The following is a 6,000-nucleotide window of genomic DNA, read 5'->3' as shown; positions in this document are numbered from 1 at the left end:
GGCGTGTACGTTCGGCGACCGCGAAATGACAACAATCAACACTATCGAATATGGCGAGTTTCCGTGGTGATTGTCAGGGCCGTCGCACGCGTGGTACGTGCCCGAAAATACCCGAGTCCAAATGATACCGAAGTTATATCCGAATTTCTCTTTCTCTCTCTCTCTCTCTCTCTCTCTCTCTCTCTCTCTCTCTCTCTCTCTCTCTAATGTATAAGGATGCTGATTTGTGCTCCTTATATTATTTGGTGTTGAATATAACTCAATAGTACGATTGAATACAATTCACAACTTCCTCTAATGTACAATGTTTCATTCTTCTCTAAAATATTTTCTCTATTGAAGTTTCTCGGGAAAAATTGCTATCTCTGGTCTTGCGATTTCCTTTTCGTTCTTTCTTGAATCTTCAAATTTGATTGAAATTCCCAGCGCTAAAAAATAACAATAAGCAGATTATTAAAAAGGACTATTTAAATTTGATTCTCGTTGTTTAATCTTATTGTTTATATAAAAATACATTAATTATGGAATATTTACTATTTAATTATTTAACATGTAATATTTAATATTAATAATATAAATATATTAATATATATTGCTTAAAAGTATATAAACATACCGATATTATTTAACGTTTGCTTATCGCGTATACTTTACCTGCATTTAATTAAGTTATAAAATTTATATTAATTCCCACTGCTCACATACGGGAATGAAAAATAAAGATATGTATAAATGCAGATAAAATATCGAAATAAAATATTAAATATATTCGAATACTTTTTTAAGGTAACTCCACGCGTCCCGTGCGACAAATTTTTTTTTGAATATTTATAGCACGATATTTGAAGCGCTTCCAAAGGCTGTTAGTTTTCCTTTAAGACCCAATATGAAAAGAATTGTAAACAAACAATAAATTCTAGCATCAAAGTACAATATCAGCTCGCACAACGTTATAACTCGAGATTCTCTATTAGTCTTTCAAGTCCGATGAAATTTGCAAGTTTAATGCGGAAACACAATTTCGACTAGAGAATGTGCTACAAACGCAATGAGATTCGGGAACGTTAACACGATTTTGCGAAATTGTCGAATTATCGATAAAATTTTATTCGCTTTTAGAACGCACGTTTGATCGAATCGGGCAGCAATTAATTTCGGTAATTTCGGCACGAGGGGAACAGTGATAACTTTCGAAACGCTAGCGGGCCCATTCTTTCCCGCGCGTTCCCGTCCGTCCTGCTGCGGAAAGCTTCGCGGCTACTTATTTCTCCGTTTTTGAACATGCAAATTCGTTTTCATCTGCTCAACGAGTCGAAGTACCACGAGGTGCTACGGAAATGCCGCGATGTGCGACCGCGAAACCGTAAATACGCGTGTTTGGCACTGGCTGCAACTGATATCGGACGCCGTTTTATTGGACATCGCAGCATGTTGCATTGACAGTAACAGCGTTAACGAGCCCGTGCTTCTCCTCCTCCTCCTCCTATTGCTGCTCCTTCTCCCTGCCCCTCGATGGCTCTTTCGATAATTGATATGATAATTAACCATTTCCCTGCGCCGCGATTTGTGGATACGCGGCCACGTTTAATTGTCGTTATATTGACGCGCTGCTTTAATGGCTTCTGAGAATGCGATGCATTAGCGAGGTCGGCGTTAGTCATGCGCGATTATCTCGCGGTATAATCGCCAATGGATGTTCTCCGTAAGAAACGATTCTCTCCGATATTGCGTCTGAAATCGGGTCGCCCGAAAATTCGGAGAAAGCGCGAGAGCGAGAGAGAGAGAAGGAGAGAGAGAGAGAGAGAGAGAGAGAGAGAGAGAGAGAGAGAGAGAGAGAGAGAGAGAAGAGTTCCTCGTCATTGAGATTTTCCTCCGGCTCTTCTCGCATCGGGCGCTCATCTAAAAATTATATTATTTCATACGAGATGTATATATTCTCTCGTGCCTCTCGCTCTCCCCTGCCGCTGAAAAATACAATCCTTGTCGGGACTCACGATCGTCACGGTGTAAATCGAAATTCCGTATTCAATTTGAGTTTAGTACGAATGATTTGCTCGCGCTCGCGCTTGCGCGCGCTTTAATAGCGGCTCGCAGGAAATATCTGCCGAGCAGCGCGCGACTGAACAAATACGTCCCGGGGTTAACGGCGTTTCGTCTCTCGAACGTAATGAAACGCCGCGATGACGCCGAGAAAACGCTCGGGCGAATTGCCGTGCTCTCTGGGAGGAACGACGACGACGACGACGACGACGACGACGACGATGATGGCGACGGCGACGGCGATGAGCACGTCGACGTCGACGTCGTTCACTACGACGTCGTGTACATTATTGGCTACCCGCCGGCGAACGTTATTGATGCCACGTGTAACGCGCGTATCTGTCCAGTTCCACGCGTTGAGATTATCATGTAAACGATAGCCGACGAAGTACCTTCTGTACGTCCGGTGTAGCGGACGCTTGTGTGCGACGCGCAGGAGGATGCATCGTTGCATCGACGAAAGGGAGACGCTGGCGGGGCGGGCAGCGGACAAGGGTCAGCTGATAGCCGACAATTATCTTTCAGTGTAGCTCGAACAATCGAGCGGGACTGGTCGTCGCGTTGTCGTAAAACGTCGCGACTACTTTGTAAGCGGGCACGCGCGCGCGCACGGAATTTTATCGCGGATTTTATTCGCGAGATATCGTCTTCGATAATGACGTCGACGATAACGTCATTGTGGAGGCGGCAGCGCCGGCGGCGGTCTACCTTCGATAAACAGATCTCGACTCGAAAATCTCAACTGAAAATCAATGGCTGTGCAACCGAGCCGTGCGACTGAGCGTTGAGCGCGCGAAATTTCGCCCGTTTAATCCCACACGTTCGTCAAAGGCAGAAAGGCCGAAAACGTCGCGCGCGGTCTTCTGTTTTTACCCTCTTTTCACCCTTTCGGTATCGAAAACACACATATACGTCGTGTGCGCCTCTATAAGTTGTGCGATATACATATATATACACACACACACACACACACATATATACAATATGTATATGTATATATTTCGTCATTACGAAACGCAGAATTGAAATGCTTCGGCGACGGCTGATAAACTACGATCTGATGACCCGAATGTTTATTTATTCAACGGCGATTCGATTTGCGATTGCAGACATCAGTAATCGGTAAGTCTTAATGAGAGTTTCCTCCTCTGTGACTTCATTCCTTGATTGACTGCGTTAGCGACAAACTCAGTTCAGCTGTTACAGATTTCAGTTTCTCGAGAAAATAATTTTATTTGTTGTGTGTGTGTGTGTGTGTGTGTGTGTGTGTGTGTGTGTGTGTATGAGAGACAGAGAGAGATCTATTTGTCACACGATCGTATTTTTTTATTTGCGCAAGGCACAGCTCTGAAATAATCTCATTTCGCAAAAATTGCAGCGTACAAAAGCGCAAGGACGAGTAACTCGCGGCGATAAGCTGCGCAAACGTTATCTCAAGGTTCGAGGTATCGAGAACATTTTGAAATTTTTATCGTCGCTGATGCGACGGTCGTTCTTCGATATCCACAAGCACGCAACAAAGCCCGGGTTATTAATAACAGTCGTTTTTTAAACCTCGATTATTTTTACCCGCTTTGGTTTATTATTTTACGGTCAATATGAAAAATATCACACACTTCTAATATATCGTATATTACACACCTGTAATATATACATATATATATATATATTTATATCGTGAGGGACGATTTCCTGCCTTCTCGCGACGCGTCGTTCAACGTCGTCGATTAAAATACGACGAAAAAGTAAGTCGCGAGCGATTATCTCGAATCGCACACAAGAGACACCAAGTTCGATCGAACGGGAAAATCGAGGGAAAATTTATCCGTCTGGATTTCCGAATAATCTCGATCTCGATGCTATCGCAACGAAAGTCCTCTCCACTTTCCCTCGCCCGCTCGGAATCCTCACGAAAACACGAATCGTCCTTTTTACTTCCGTTATTCTTCGCATTGCGTCACGAGCTTATTTTCGTCCGGGCGACGATATCCTCGTTGAGTGCGCTGCGCTCTGTATCAGTTATATTAGATTCCGCGACGTGGCACGACGACAACACGGTCGGCCGTGTTGGGAGAAGGGGACAGGAGAGAGGAGAGTCGCGATGCCTACGTAACGAAACTTGCAAGCTGTCAAGCGATAAGTCGCGAACGATACGCGCGGCGAGCGCTCGCCTTTTTTCCGCGAAAAAACCTCGGTTATCTGCAACGAAAACAGGACCGTCGGAAATTGCAGGCGCTACGCCGGGGGAGAAGGGTTGCTCGACGGACGTTAATACATTTTACCGTCGTTTCAACGCAACTTATTTGCATCCGGCATCCGTGTGCTTGCCCCGTATGTGTGTGCACGCGCGCGCGCGCGCGCGCGTGTGTGTTTCCTTTTTTTTCTATATTTTACGCGCCGCGCTCGCGTGGCGCTCGTTTAAAGCAATTAAACGAGACTCAGTTGCGCTCGCGACGGACGCAAAATCGCGCGCACGCACGTTGCATTAACGAACGGCTAATATTGATAAAACTGTATGATATATTAAATAATTAAGTATCTAATGTGCTTCGATATATTTATCAAGTATTCGGTAATAAAATCCCGCCTGTCGCCAGACATTGCACCGCATTACTTTTTTTCTTTCTTTAATAACTCGTCCCCTCCTCGCGCCGCGAGAATCGTTGATACGCGAAGCGCAAGAATCCTCAGCGGCAGAATTGAATTGTGAAAACTGCATTAAACGGACGAAGAGAGCCGTGTGCGAGGATCCGCTCGCGCCGCCACTTCTCGCGCGTAATACTTAAATGGAACTGAATCTTAAATTTAATCGAGCGGCGTTTCTCCTTTCTCTCTCTCTCTCTCTCCCTCTCTCTCTCTCTCTCTCTCTCTCTCTCTCTCTCTCTCTCTCTCTCTCTCTCCACTTTCGTCGAGGGACGAAAGGAAGCGGGCAACAGGGGCAAGTGGGGCGCGGAAGGGGGCAAGATAGAGGCACGGGCGCTAAGTGGAACTGCAAGTTGCGCTTAATTTGTTAATAGAAGCGCGACGGAGCGCGGCGGAAAAATGTTTAGAAATGTCATTCGAGGGTTAATTGATACGACGACGCCCGTACCGAATCGAATTTATCGTCCGAGCGTGCTCCGCGGGGAATTATTAAAAGTTCAGTTCCCGACGTCTTGCCCGGACAAGCGAGTGAACGGACGAGCGAACGTGCAGAGATCGCATTTCCCGCTCGGCGCTGTCCACGCTTCTTCTCTCCCTCTCTCTCTCTCTCTCTCTCTCTCTCTCTCTCTCTCTCTCTCTCTCTCTCTCTCTCTCTCTCTCTCTCTCTCTTTTTTTTTTTTTTTTTTTTTCTCTCTCTCTCTCTCTCTCTCTCTCTCTCTCTCTCTCTCTCTCTCTGTCTCGGATCAATTTTTATTTACAACGAGTCGATAAACCGACGCAGCGTCCGTCGGTCCGCCGAGGAAATTAGAGAGCTCGCGGCGAAGAGACCCGAGAAGATAATCGTTGTGCAATAAGGAGAAAAAGGTAGATCCGAGAGTACACACGGCGCGACATTGAGTTCAGCGCGCAATCGACGGCGATAAGCGCTTAAATATTATTCCAGTCGACGTATCAGTTCACAAGCTCGTGTTCACAGACGGAGCGCTCCACGAGAGCGCTGCGACGACTACGTTCGATCTCTGTCCAGATTCATTCTTGTTAGAGGAAGTTAAAGCAAGTAGCTCGTCTGTGAAACGGGCAATGTTCTTCATATAACTATCCTTTACATCTCGCCTTATCGCGTTGACTTAGATTGATATTTATATGCTCGCCGCGCGCTTCTCCGTGGCTCGCGATCGCGCTTCGAAATTGGGCCACCTTCCGAGCAAGCGATTCGAGTATAATGAGCCATGCTGCGAGGAGAACGTAATAAAGCCCGACGAGTGGTTGGAAATTTGAAAAAAGTACTTCCGGGCAAACAGAGCCGCCGCCGGTCCT

The 6,000-nt window shown here is 45.9% G+C and overlaps 1 long non-coding RNA gene across 1 annotated transcript in view; it reads left to right on the top strand.

The window, feature by feature from the left end:
- Window positions 1–2,264: 2,264 nt before the first annotated feature.
- Window positions 2,265–6,000, top strand: part of LOC112588415 (uncharacterized) — a 29,891-nt gene continuing 26,155 nt past the window's right edge. Inside the window, exon 1 of the long non-coding RNA XR_003112839.1 lies at window positions 2,265–3,162. This is a non-coding gene — a long non-coding RNA (uncharacterized LOC112588415). The remainder of the gene's footprint in view (window positions 3,163–6,000) is intronic.

The sequence above is a fragment of the Harpegnathos saltator genome, unplaced genomic scaffold, assembly GCF_003227715.2.
Source record: "Harpegnathos saltator strain DR-91 unplaced genomic scaffold, Hsal_v8.6 scaffold213, whole genome shotgun sequence".
NCBI classification, from domain to species: Eukaryota; Metazoa; Arthropoda; class Insecta; order Hymenoptera; family Formicidae; genus Harpegnathos; species Harpegnathos saltator.
Note: the sequence above shows the minus strand (reverse complement) of the source record. Positions and strands in the feature narration are given on the sequence as shown.